Raw genomic sequence first — 15,400 nt, forward strand, 5'->3', positions numbered from 1 at the left:
ATATCCTGGTACTCTTCGGTTTCTGCAAATGGTAATGGAGCTGTATCATCCGAATCTCTGTCCCCAATTAAACTAAGATTTGTCAATTTATCTGAAATCTCCTCCACTCTTTCCGATAAGTCACCTATTTTTTCTTTCTGTTTATTTACGTCTTCCATAAGTGTCGCGACTCGGGTTTCAGTATTAACACGTTTAGTAGTTAACTGTTCATACTGTTGTGTTAGGTTATTTAATCTGTCATTTGGTACGGATTCCTAGATTCTTTCAAATATTTCTTCCTTATCGTGTGCACGCTGTATATTTAACTCTGAAAATTTTTGTACTATCACGCGATCTCTTTCTTCCTGTTCTCTATCCTGTTCCTTTTGTCTGATTTCTATTGAAATTAATCTATTATTGTGAGCATTCAAAATCGGTTGCATTTCTTCTCTAATTTCTTTCTTTAATTAATCTTTCATGTTTTTGAAGCATGTCCCTATCCGTGAGTCTAACCGTGTTTCCATTGTTCCCATATCAGTTTCTAACCGTGTTGCCAAAGTTCCCATCTCTGTTTTAAATTCAGATCGTAACTGTGATCCCACTGTTTTTAATTCAGATCCCAACTGTGATCCCAGTGAGTATAGCCGTGTTTCCATTGTTCCCATATCAGTTTTAATTGTTCCTATCTCTGTTTTAAATTCAGATCGTAACTGTGATCCCAATGTTTTTCATTCAGATCCCAACTGTGATCCCAGATTTAATAATGCACCCATCAACTGCTCCACATTGACTGATTCGAAATTCCTTTCGCCCCTAACATTTCCCGCAAAACCAGCTTCTTTCGTCATAGCTGTAAAGCTATCTTTGTTCAATACTATTCCAAAATCTTCTGTCGTTAATCTCGTATCCTGAAAATGTTTTGATTGTGAAAAATTTTGAACTGGTTCTGGACTATTTTCCCTGCTTATTGAATTGTTTTCTACTTCATTATTCATGATACTGTTTTCCTCTGTTGGCGAGTTCGCCATGTTAACAATTTCGTCATTCTCACTATTCATCATTTTTGCCTTTTTCATCCATCGCGTAATCATTTACAAAACATACAAAACTCGTCACTATATGAAAATTACACACAATGACACTTTATCGCCAACAAAATCACTTACACGAAATGCTTCCCTCAAACACGATTAACGAACAATTGAAATCTTCATAATTGCACAAAATTGTCAAACCCATATACAAGACAACAAAAATTAAATTCTGCAAAAAATACCATTAGAAGAATGACAATTACCAAATCTACACATGCAATATAGACTACAATTACTAAACTACAAATTACTACAACAATACTACTGTCTGCTATTTTTACAATCAGAATAATTCCAAGGGACGATCCGAAGCAGCGGTCGCCACGTGCATAGGGGCCTAATTAAATAGAATGCAAATATTTTTTAATTTTTAGTCGCTGTCTCTCCGGTTACGCACTCTCGTAAACGGTAGGCCCTGACTAGTATTTGTACGCAATCTGACTGCATAGAACAACAACAAAGAATGAAACGAAATTTCCGTTAACACAATTAATTAATTAAGTCCCCAGCAACTATAAAACCTACGAAACAACAAAACACAAGTGAAGCTGTTCTGTGTGTGGAAGTGTGATTCAACGTACACATCTCGCACGGTTCTTCCTCAATAAGACGAGATATTTTAAACACCATTTATACTGAAGTAATTAAAAAAAATAAACAGAAATACTATAATTGCACATAGAAACCAGAATTACAGTCTAATACAAGAACACGAGCCAGATGTTTTGTTGACTGAATCTGTGACCAAGAGGCATTATTGTTTAAGACATTGAAATAATAAAAAAAAGGAATTTTTTTTACCTTCATATATATTGACGAAGAGCACACTCTGATCATTACAGCATCCCCAATCCAACAATATCTGGTGTCTAGCCCATCAAAACAATATGACAACATCTGAACAAGGACTCTCCATGGGAACTTCTCAACAACGACTCACCACTGCTACATCTCTACAAGCACTGACTACTGCCACATCTCGACAAGCACTCACCACTACCACATCTCAACAAGCACTGCCAGTGGAGGCGGCTGAGTAATACTCTTTGGCGCAATCTCTGGCGCTGTGGCTCAGTGTAGCCACCTTTCAATGTTTCTAGGGAATACACTGTCACGTGCTTTGGGGCCGTGTCCACAAGTCATCTACAGTATACACAAGATTACCGACCATGTCCCAGACATGTTCGACGGACGAAATGTCAGGCGAACGTGCAGATCAGGGAAGAAGTGACATCCGTCGTTCTTTGAAGAATGCTTCAACATTCCTCGCCACAGCGGGGCATTGCCCTGCTGAAATATGCCACGTGAAACCTCGCATGAGGGGCAATGCACCGGCCACTTAAACATCACTAATATAGCGGATTCAGTTCAGATTGCTCTCAGTAACTACGAGGAGAGATAGCGTGTTACAGTCAATGGCTCTCCGCAAATCGTTACACTTAGCATCTGTTTGCTAAGCCGCTCAACAGCGGAATTAGCCCGACTGCGTTCACCATGATAGCATTTAATGTTCCCATACCCAGTGTAGTTTGAATTGTTGGTGGTATCTGGTCAATGCAAGCTGAACCTATAGCACGGCTGCCAACAGCGCAGGCCTCGGAAGACGGCGTCGAACCGTCGATGCAGATGCGTCCACTCTCGTTGCACTGCACCAGTGTCGAGTCAACGTTGCGCGCTACTCTGCCCCTTGGTTGCGGCCACGTAGGCAACCGGCGGTCATCCACTGCTGTGGCCGCACCCCCAGCCCCAGTACGCGCTTGTCGCTGCGTGCGACCCTTTTCTGTGCACTGGCCCCATACTCGCAGCACTGTCGTAGCAGAGTGACCTGTACGAGTAGCAACGTCACGGTACCACAAACGCGTTTCTACATCTGCATCTACACCCATTTTCTGCAAACCAACGTACGGTGCGTGGCGGAGGGTACCCTATACCATTACTAGTCATTTCGCAGAACAAGGGAAGGGAAAACGACTGTCCGTATGCTTCCGCGTGAGCCCTAATTCCTCGAATCTTATCTTCGTAGCTCTTCTGCGCAATGTGTGCTGGCGGCAGTATAATCGTTCGGCAGTCAGCTTCAGATGTGTTTCTCGAAAAGAATGTCGCTTCCCCTCCAGGGATTCCCATTTCAGTTCCTGAAGCACCTCCATAACACTTACGTGTTGCTCGAACCTACCGGTAACAAATCTAGCTGCCCGCTTCTGATTTGCTTCGATGTCTTATCTTCTATCTTACTTGGTACGGATCCCAAACACTCGAGCAGTACGCAACAATAAGCCGCACTAGCGTCCTATATGCTGCCTTATTTACAGGTGAACCACTCTTTCCTAAAATTCTCCCAATAAATCGAAGTCGACCATTTGCCTTCCCTAACAAAGTTCTCACAGGCTTTTTCCATTTCATAGCGCTTTGCAACGTCACTCCCAGGTATTTAAACAACTTGACTGCGTAAAGCAGCACACTAGTAATACTGTATCCGAACATTACAGGCTTGTACTTCCTACTCTACCGCATTAACTTACATTTTTCCACATTTAGGGCAAGCTGTCATTCATCGATCCAACAGTAAATTTTGTCTAAGTCGTCTTGAATTTTCCCACAGTCACTCAACTTCGACAACTTACCGTTCACCACAGCATCATCAACAAACAACCGCCGACTGCTGCGCACCCTGTCTGCCAAACCATCTATGTATATAGAGAACAGCAGCGGTTCTATCAAACTTCTCCGTGGCACTCCTGACGATATCGTTGTCTCTGATGAATATTCGCCGTCGAGGACAAGATACTGGCTTCTGTTACTTAAGATACCTTTGAGAGACTCACATACCGGTGAACTTATTCCGTGTGCTCGTACCTTCGTTAACAGTCTGCAATGGGGCACCGTGTCAAATGCTTTACGGAAATCTAGAAAGAATGAAATCTGGCTGTTGCCCTTCATCCGTAGTTGGCAGTATATTATGTGAGAAAAGTGCAACCTCAGTTTTGCAGGACGATGCTTTCTAAAACCATACTGATGATAATGATATTTGGTTTTTGGGGCGCTCAAATGCGCAGTTACCAGCGCTCGTGCAAATTCCCAGGCTTTACACAGTCCAGTCTCGCTGCTTTTCAAGAATGATGATGAAATAAAGAGGAGAACACAAACATTCAGTCCCCCGTGGAGAAAATCCCCGAGCCGGTCGGGAATCGAACCCCGGAGCCCGTGACCCAGACGCATGTAACATTATTGGATTTCAGATACTTCGCAAATGAGACGTTTGTCATAAAAGAAAGGAACAGCCATCGGGCTGTAGTTCGTAAAGATATTAAGCATCACAGCGCATGTGTAAAGAGACAAAATGCTTTATAATGTGCGCCTACACCAAGACGTGCGTCCAGCGTTAAAATATGTCAAATAAACACTATGACCCGCTGGGCGCAGATATTTAAATCATTGCCATGGCGCTCGATAGCAATAAGCTGCGAAACATTTGAAAGAACAATCCATCATTTCTTGACAAATGTTGTAGATACTTCATTACCTTTTTACGTTTGGTCGCCGAATTGTTAAAACGTGTTGTGTTGCACCGCTGCAAGTTACATTTTATTTAGTGTCAAAAACCATGTAAATCACCAAGGAAAACGCTTCTGTAAACCGCGTGACGCAAAAAAATACTTATGGGCACGCCAGGACATTTAATTTTTAAGAAATCGCGGACAGACAAAAGCAGCGATTGTTGAACCGCTCCATGTACGAGAGAAACACAAAAATGTAAGTTTTGTATTCATTGTATGTTTGTTAATGTCTATTAGTTTGCCGGCAGGTGTGGCCGTGCGGTTCTAAGCGCTTCAGTTTGGAACCGCGTGACCGCTACGGTCGCAGGTTCGAATCCTGCCTCGGGCATGGATGTGTGTGATGTCCTTAGGTTAGTTAGGTTTAAGTAGTTCTAAGTTCTAGGGGACTGATGACCTCAGTAGTTAAGTCCCATAGTGCTCAGAGCCATTTGAACCATTTGTCCATTAGTTTGACGCCTTTGTTCTTTGAGAATATATTGATGCTTTACTTTACAGAAAATCTCTACTTATTCTTTTCTTTAAGCTGACCATGATTTTTCAATGTATACAAGCTTTGTTACAGGTTCGCTCTTCATCGCGGTATCTCGATGGTATTCGGGAGGCCATTAATGTGTTTAATTTCCGATCTGATGATTTTTTACAAAATTTCACTGTTTTGCATTCATTTCCATTTTTTTATTATTCAAATAGGTCCCTTAGGTATTTTCGTCGAAGATTCTGTTTGCATGAAGGCAATCCTTGTCATAGGTCAGTCACGAAACCACCTTCGCGTAATCAAACCTTACGTCTCCTGAGCACAATCGAGAACCGACGCATCGGCGATCATCCAATAATTTGTCTCTCTTTGCAAGTCGTACCAAAAACGGCAAAGCAGAACTGGCGTGAGTACGCAATCTAGTGTTATAGGTTCATTACTGTTATATTTGATTAAATGTGTGTGAATAGCAAAATCTGCAACACTAGAGGCAGCACCACTGCGGACTAAACGCATATTGATTTGTGGACACAAGCTTGTCAGTCCCAGACACTAATCATTCGGCTCCCTCCGAACTCACTCACATGCTGACGTTGCGCCCTTTGGCGTCTAAGAGGCACACCGGTACTTGTTGTCGCGTTACCACTTCGTCTGACGGGTTTTCAGAGACTGAGCGTGGCGTAATACTGACCTGTCCTGTCACAGAATACAGAGTACTGATGAGTCTATGCGCACGCCATCTCTCTGAAGTCTTAATCACTTATTATGGTTTCACTGTTCTACACATCCTCGGATTCTGGAGCGATTCAGACAGTTCGTTTTGGCTATTGCAATTTCCCTTGAGTTGGACTGTACCCTCAGGCACTTAGGCACAATTACGCGAATGAAACACACCCCCAAGTATGAGCTATTGCTGCACCGACCATTGTCTAACACTCTAAATGTAATATACACTCTATTAGCTCAGAAGGGTATAATACCAGGCGTAAATAAACGACCTTTATGAAGCTTGGCGGGTATGTAGACGGATCGAAAGAATGAAATACGAATTTTTTCGTTTTTGCCCAATTTCACAGGGGAAAAACAAATACATAAAGGTAATTTGGCGTATTATGTTTAGAGGGAACATCTTTGAAACCATGATATATAAAAATGTGTGTCCTATAAAAGTTTAAATGTTATTAATGTTCTTGAAAAATGTATAATCAACTTTTATAATAATCTGTAATTTTCCAAAATACCCGACGACTATTAATTAATATTTAAAAATGAAAACTTTTGTTATAGCACAAATTAGAGAAGCTTTCTCGCCACATCCACCCAAGTGTAATAAATCTGGTTTTAGAAATACCATTTCTGGAAAATAGGCTATACACAAGGTGCTACTGTAGTGTTTTAATAATACCCTATATAAATATGTAAACGTTAATATTATTCTTATTACTTGCTTTACTTTGACTTGATTTATGTTTTAAATTGTTATTTTACTTTCTAAATTCATGTTTTTTTTCGTTTTTAGTTTACCGTTTCGTATATGGGTATTATATTAATTGAAAATAATAAGTAGCCCATTATTATGATAAAAACAATTATTATCTATAAGGTAATGATTAAAACATGACTTTACTTTTCATTATGCACATAGAATTAACGAATTATCTTCACATAATATATACGACGGATAATACAATATAAAGCAAAATTCAGCAGAATCGTTCTACTACACTTTGTAGTACTGTCATGGTCATTTATACTTTCAGTAATACTCATTCGTATTATCACGCAACCACGCTATTGACATTTCAAACCTAACAGACAGGCGCAGTGATCAGCACACTTGGCTCGCATTAGGGAGGACTACGGTTCATATCCGCGTTCGACGATCCAGATTCAGGTTTTCCTTGATTTCCCTAAATCGCTCCAGGCAAATGCCGGAATGGTCGGACGATTTCCTTCCCCACCCTTCAAGCAATACGAGTTTGTGCTCCGTCTCTAATGATCTCGATGTAGACGGGACGTTAAACGCTAATCTTCCTTCGTTCCTTATGCTTTAATACCTTAGCTTTCAACAACACTGTGTGAAACAAAAGCTGATTTGAAAGACTGTTTCCAACTAACACAATAGTAGTATCCATTTGAGTTTATTTTTCCGTGCTTGAAGAGGTGGTTGCCGGATTTGTCATGTTAGTTATAGCTGGAGGTAAATTACGTCTGTGTCAGTATATGGAGCCACAACATCGAGGCAAGTTCTCTTAACACCATAAGAACGACATAGGTGTTGCATAGATTTTGCATGTCAGTAGAAAATTTATGAAACTAAATATCTCACACAATCAACGCATTTGGATTTACAGATGATAAAATAATTTGGAGTTATACAGAAACCGATCATGTAATAGCACACCCATTAACAATAAATAGATCAAAAACGATTACAATGTCAATGAAGAGACACAACCAGAAAGGAAAAATAAGGCTGGAAGATACACATCTTGAAACGACAGACCAGCACAAATATTTCGGATGCATCATTTAAGGCGATAGCAGAATACGCCATGAGATCAGTAACCGAATTCAATAATCAACTAAGTTCCGTGCTCAAAAATCCACAAGTTGCACCATCTAGTTCGACATCTGCTCCAGAACGAACTAGTTCCTGAAGATCAAAACAGATTCTCCTTGAGTCATACGTCGTCGTAATAGCATATGGCATAGAAACAATCATACTGGTCGACAACAAGCCATAGAGATGAAGTTCCTATGAACTATGGTCCAAAAACCTACGAAGGATAGCGTAAGACATGAAAAAATATAGGAAGACGCTGGAGTGTACACATCTTTGAAGGAAATAGTGACATGGGCTCGTTTGCGACGGTTTGGTTATGTCAACCTAATGGACGAAGGAAGGATAGCAAACAAACTCTGCACACGTATGTGACTGGTGAAAGACCGATAGAAAAACCCAGGAGAAGTTCGCTGTATCAAATGAAGGAGGTTACACGAACAAGAAGAATCGGCTAGAATACAGTCCTGAGAGGAAAATGCAACATGGACAGGCACCAGCGGAAAGGGCTTGTAAACCACACCTGGGCAATAGGAGTGGGAAAACAATGGTGATGAAATAGTCCACACAAATATCTGCATGTTTCTTAACGCCTGGATAAACTTCACAATAGCCTTGCTATCAAAATAATGTGAATGCTCAAAACTGAGGAAAAAGTCTTTATAGAAATGAAGAGTGTTGAAAGTTTAACGTCTCACCTCCTTGCCTAGGGACGCCAGATGAAAGTTGATGTCGTCAAGCCCTGAATCAAAATTGCGCAACGGATAACTGGGGAGGGGAGGTTGAGAGCGCTACCCAGAGAGCGTGCCCTTTCTGTACGATACTAGGCAAGGGGCTGGAGGGCTCATACGCTGATGTGTGGGTCCCTGCATTCTATAGCTTTTATTTTAAATAAATTCCTTTAACTTGACTTCTTTGTGATTTAAAGGTGTGTTAAAGACTGATGACAATTGATTACGTATTTATTTTAAATGTTATCACTCGATTTTACAGCGATTGCAGCAATTGTTCCAGTTTACAGATATTACAATTTTACAACTTATAGCTCGGGTATATTATATACCAATCTGCACGCACATTTCTACGAGCAAGACGGAATTGCGTTGGCCAAATGTATACCACCAAAGTCTCCCAATATTTTACATGGGGCATCCACTATGTGAGGAGGATAACGGGCAAACTGGGGACCAGATACATTAACACAGGGGGTCAAATTTCCTAAATTAACGAGATCATTCATTTCCTTACACAATCCGAAGCTGGAAATAAAAGAATTAGTACAAATATTCAAATACCTCTCTTCCATGCGTGAACATTGAGACTGAGGCCACGTCTGCTCACTTACCCGTCTTCTGCAACACCCCTCGAATATGGCGGGCACCCGGAGGTCTTCCTGGGCCCCGGTGGAGGGGGTGGTCGAACTACTTGGCCGTGACCAACCTCTCCACCCCAAATCTTGTGACACTGGAAAGTCTTTGACTTTTACCTGCCTGTGATGTCTCTCTGATCCCCTACCCAGGAGTAAGGTTGGCACTACTATACTACAGAACTACTTCCCAACAAAGATTTGGCCACGCTTTACGGAAAGGTGTGAGGAGGATTAAGAAAGTTCATGTGCAGATTCACATTCATGTACAAGAAATGCATAATACACGACGCATATAAATACGTATTATGAAGCCTGTCACATTTCTTTCCACCCGTCCACATGGGTTCTGTTGCACCCGCGGCCGGCCGCGTCGTGTAATAAAATTGGCTGCGGAGCCGCCTCTGTTTCTATTTCCCGGTGCGAGCGAGCAGCGAAACCTGCTGCTTATAGAGCGGAAACTACTGTACCGTTTCAGTGTAGTAAAAACCAGACAGTAAAGGGGTGTGATAGAGACATCTTTGAAGGTCTCTCCATCCCTCACACATTTCGTTTGTACAGTAGATTGACAACAATGCTCTTCTGAGAAGACGTTCTTTCTATCTCTGGAGACCTGGAGATGAGACAAAGGATCTTCCTCTCTTTCCCCTCAGTCACCATCCTCTCTTGTATACACCGGTGGTTTAGCGATTAGCCGCAGACGAACGCCCCGCCTTTCTCTTCTCCGTTTTAGCAACCGTATCCTGTTACGTCGCTGCTCGTCCAGGAAGAAGGAGCAGAAGAATACCCCCTGCCGATTCTGCGAGAGAAAAGAGGCGAGCGGTTTTATGGGTATGGGTGGCCAGTTACCTGCCCGGACAACAATGAAGTGGGCCGCCTCGCTGTGAAACCGAAGCGCGGCGCCGCCCCGCCGCCGGCTTGGGCGTGTCCCGGCCGCTCGCGTTTCCGCTACTGTTCTGCCCGGGGAACCCCCGCGGTGCTGGCGCCGTCGCCTAATGTCATTAAGTACTGCGCACCGCCACCCAGCGCCGTCTTGGGTTACCCGGGCTCCGAACCGCGACGCTCGCAACGGTAAGGGAATCTCTCTCCACGCGAGGGGACAGGCCAGTTCATTCATCGGGGCTCGCTGTGGAAGTACGGCTGTGTGTGTGTGTGTGTGTGTGTGCGTGTGCGTGGTCCCAGCGAAGCGCTGTCGTCTTCCGCCCACCGGCGAGCAGCTGCGGTTAACCTCGTTCCAGCCCCTCGTTATCTGCACCATACAGACCGCTCTCCGCTCTTTCGTCTCTGTCTCCCTCGCAAAGAAACTTCAGTCACTCGGAAGAAAATAACACGAGGGCTGTCCAGGCCTGACAAAGGCCGTCTGGAACACGCGTCTCTTTTCTGGAGTGCGGGAAAAAGTGCCGGAAGCAGAGTCAGCGGAAGCGGGCGTTTATAAAACCGTTTGTTAGCCGCTACTGCCGTCCGTAACCGGCAGCACGCGCACGTTTATTTAATAATACACTTGGGTGCAAAACTTATGGACATACCAGGTGTACCGGTATAAAATGAGCGTTTGTTTGTGAAAATGAAACAATAATTTTGAATTGAAAAGTAAAAACATTTTATTCAAAGTATTGACCATTGCTTTCTATACATTTTGACCACCTTTCTGACAATTTGTGGACACCACGCCAATAGAAATGTTCGTCTTTTGAAGCAAACCAATCAGACACCCAATTTTCGACTTCTTCGTACGAATCGAAGTGTTCCTCAGCCAATGCGTGTCCCATTCATGAAAACAAATGGTAGTTGGAAGGGGTGGGTGGGGTAGCAGCTTCCAGCCAAGTGTTTTGATTGTATCCTGAACCAGTTTTGCTTTGTGTGCTGGTGCATTGTCGTGTAAAAAAATTACTTTTCCATGTCTTTTGGCCCATTCTGGTCATTTTTCGATCAATGCATAGTTCAAATTCATCATTTGTTGTCTGTAGCGCTTAGTATTCACAGTTTCACCGGGTTTTAGAAGCTCATGATACACCACACCTTTCTGATCCCACCAAACACAGAGTATTGTCTTCTTGCCGAATCGATCTGGTTTTTGCAGTCGATGTTGATGGTTGTTCCGGATTAACCAATGACTTTTCATGTTTAAGATTCTTAAAAGAAATCCATTTTTCATCGCCAGTAAAAATTCGATGCAAAATTGATTTTTTTTCATGTCTTTGAAGAAAAATTTGACAAATATTTTTCGGTTTTCCACCTGTCTTTCATTCAATACATGTGGCACCCATTTACCACACTTTTGGATGTTTCCCATAGCTTTCAAACGGTCAGAAATTGTTTGTTGTGCAACATTTAGCATTGCTGCTATTTGCTTGTCACTCAAAGTATCATCTTCATCCAATATTACTTGCAATTCGGCGTCTTCGAACTTTTTTGGTGGTCTTCCACGTTCTTCATTTCTTACATCAAAATCATTGTTTCTGAACCGTTGAAACCATCTTTTGCATGTTGCTTCAGATAGGGTATGATCACCATATGCCTCGACAAGCATTCGATGCGACTCTGCAGCACTTTTTTTCAAATGAAAACAAAAAATTAATGCTTTCCGCAAATCATCACTTTCTGGTACAAAGCTCGACATTGTTAACACAATGAAAACATATGATGTTGTTTGTTCCATGACTTGATGTATACTAAATATCTTTGACAGATGTCATACCAACCAAACAAAAAAAAATTAAGGCTCGTTCACAAGAAATGTTCCCTAACGACACATTTGTATCTTAACGCTCATTTCATACCGGTACACCTGGTATTTCACTTTCTCACGATTTGTCACTGGCGAGTAACGTAGCTCAATGATACCTGGACCACACGCAGAAAAACAACTGCTACGGTATGGTACAGAACGTAAACGAAAAAAAATGGCGCTGAAACGAATAGAAAGGACTGTTTTATTCAAATATAATGATTACACTGAAGTCATTGCGATTCATGGTGATCCCCTAGACCTTACAATGCGTCGCTTAGTGTAAGGAGCGTATACATTGGGGAAGACTGAACAGTGGAAAAACGTTGTGTGATGGATCACGGTACACAATGTGGCGATCCGATGGCAGAGTGTGCGTATGGTGAATGCCCAGTGAACGTCATCTGCCAGCGAGTGTAGTACCAACATTAAAATTCGGAGGTGGTGGTGTTATGGTGTGGTTGTGTTTCTTATGGAGGGAACTTGCACCCCTTTTTTTGACTGGCATTATCACAGCACAGACCTACATTGATGTTTTAAGCACCTCCGTGCTTCCCACTGTTGAAGAGCAATTCCGGGATGACGATTGTACCTTTCAACACGATCGGGCACCTGTTCATAATGCACGGCCTGTGTCGGAGTGGTTACACAACAATAACTTCCCTGTAATGGAATGGCTGCACAGAGTCCTGACCTGAACCCTATAGAACACATTAGGGGTGTTTTGGAACGCCGACTTCGTGCCAGGCCTCACCGACCGACATCAAATACCTCTCCTCAGTACAGCACTCCGTGAAGCATGGGCTCCAATTCCTCAAGAAACCTTCCAGCACCTGACTGAACGTATGCCTGCGTGAGTGAAAGCTGTTATCAAGGCTGAGTGTGAGCCAACACCATATTGAATCCCAGCATTACCGATGGTGGGCGCCACGAACTTGTAAGTCACTTTCACCCAGGTATCCGGATACTTTTGATCTCATAATGTATTTATGGTTCAAGTTTCATCGGCGTACGTCACTTGGCAATGACACATCCTGCGGAAATAGAAATCGTCGTAAAGTTTTGCTCACAGTGGTTCAAATGGCTCTAAGCACAATGGGACTTAACATCTGCGGTAATCAGTCCCCTAGACGCAGAACTACTTAAACCGAACCAACCTAAGGACATCACACATCGATGCCCGAGGCAGGATTCGAACCTGCTTTGGTAGCAGCAGCGCGGTTCCGGACTGAAACGCCTAGAACCGCTCGGCTGAAGTTTTGCACAGCAGTGTATTATCCAACACAACTTTACATTTTCTCTCTAGGTTTCATTAAAATAGATGATAGTCACAATTTGGGGAACGTTGAGATAAAACGTTGATTAAGAGGCTCTTGTTTTCTGGCCATTGCAACTTACGACAGTTACCTCTGTAGTGTCACAGAACTGCTTGTGACACTTACTACTTTCAACACCCAACAAAACGTGGGCTACCTGCTAAGCATTTTAGAGATTTTACTATATGACAGAACGCAGACTATGTGATCGAACATATCCGGACACCTGGTTGAAAATGACTTAAAAGTTCATGGTGCCCTCCATCAGTAATGCTGGAGTTCAATATGGTGTTGGCCCACCCTCGGCCTTGATGACAGCTTTCACTCTCGCAGCCATATGTTCAATCAGGTGCTGGAAGGTTTGTTGGGGAATGGCAGCCCATATTTCACGAAGTGCTGCACTGAGGAGAGGTATCGATGTTGGTCGGTGAGGCCTGGCACGAAGTCGATATTCCAAAACATGCCAAAGGTGTTCTATAGGATTCAGGTCAGGACTCGGTGCAGGCCAGTCCATTACTGTGGTGTTACTGTCGTGAAACCACTCCGACACAGGCCGTGCACTATTAACAGGTTCTCGATCGTGTTGAAAGATGCAATCACCATCCCCGAATTGCTCTTCAACAGTGGGAAGCAAGATAGTGCTTGAAGCATCAATGTAGGCCTGTGCTGTGATAGTGCCACGTAAAACAGCAAGGGGTGCAAGCCCCCTCCATGAAAAACACGACCAAACCATGACACCACGGCCTCCGAATTTTACTGTTGGCTCTTCACGCACTGGCAGATGACGTTCACCGGGCATTCGCCATACCCACTCCCTGCCATCGGATTCCCACACTGTGTACCGTGATTCATCACTCGACACAACGTTTTTCCACTGTTCAATCGTCCAACGTATGCGCTCCTTACATCAAGCGAGGCGTAGTTTCGCATTTACCGGCGTGATGTGTGGCTTATGAGCAGCCTCCCGACCATTAAATCCAAGTCTTCTCACCTTCCGCCTAACTGTCATAGTACTTGCAGTGGATCCTGATGCAGTTTGGAATGCCTGTGTGGTGGACCGGATAGATGTCTGCCTATTACACATTACGACCCTCTTCAACTGTCGGCGGTCTCTGTCAGTCAACAGACGAAGTCCACCTGTACGCTTTGGTGCTGTACGTGTCCCTTGACGTTTCCACTTCATTGTCACATCGGAAACAGTGAACCTAGGGATGTTTAGGAGTGGGGAAATCTCGCGTACAGGCGTATGACACAAGTGACACCCAATCATCTGACCACGTTCGAAGTCCGTGAGTTCCTCGGAGCACCCTTCTGCTCTCTCATGATGTCTAATGACTACTGAGGTCGCTGGTATGGAATACCTGGCAGTAGGTGGCAGCACAATGCATCTAATATAAAAAAACCGTATGTTTTTGGGGGTTTCCGGATACTTTTGATCACATAGTGTACGTTTGCTTTGCATCTACAGAAAATTTGTTCTTTTTTTATTATTATTTTCATGTAACGGCCGATCGCTGGGAGAATGCCTGACGCATCTGAAGACCAAACCGTGCTTTCGTGTGCAGGTCACCAGCTGCAACGCGTCGGAGGTCATCTCTCCTCAGAGATGCGCTCACGTTTTGTCCACTGAGCAGAAATATCACTGGAGTGAGCTTTCAGATGTGAAGAACCGATTTTATGTTGCCAATGTACACTGCAACAGTGATCACGTGATCTCGAGACGGCGTAAGTTTGTCAGTAATACCTCCTACAAGTATGGAACGTCAATATGTCAATTGTACAGATAGATTCCCCTTGTAGGTAGTATGGGTTTGGTATAGGCGTCTTGTAGACACCACAACATTTTGCATCTGATTCCTGAAATATTATGGGCTCTTTACAGTGAAGAGCAAAATTAAAGGGCGTCATTCAATGGCACCGTCACATCAACGTGTATTTACACTGTCACGCCACGTCACTTTAGTTCGCTTAGCCCAGTACTGAACGACAAAAGTGAGATTATGTATCACCATGTGTCATACAAAAAGTCAAAGTATAGGATCGGAATTGTGGAATTAACGACAATGTTTATCAATGCCCAAAGCAAACTTCATAACGTATGTTCTAATCAATTTTGCCGACCGATGTGGCCGAGCGGTTCTAGGCGCTACAGTCTGGAACTGCGCGACCGCTACGATCGCAGGTTCGAATCCTGCCTCGGGCATGGAAGTGTGTGATGTCCTTAGGTTATTTAGGTTTAAGTAGTTCTAAGTTCTAGGGGACTGATGACGTCAGAAGTTAACTCCCATAGTGCTCAGAGCCATTTGAACCATTTTTCAAGAACGA

Source organism: Schistocerca americana, chromosome 5, assembly GCF_021461395.2.
Source record: "Schistocerca americana isolate TAMUIC-IGC-003095 chromosome 5, iqSchAmer2.1, whole genome shotgun sequence".
Classification (NCBI taxonomy): Eukaryota; Metazoa; Arthropoda; class Insecta; order Orthoptera; family Acrididae; genus Schistocerca; species Schistocerca americana.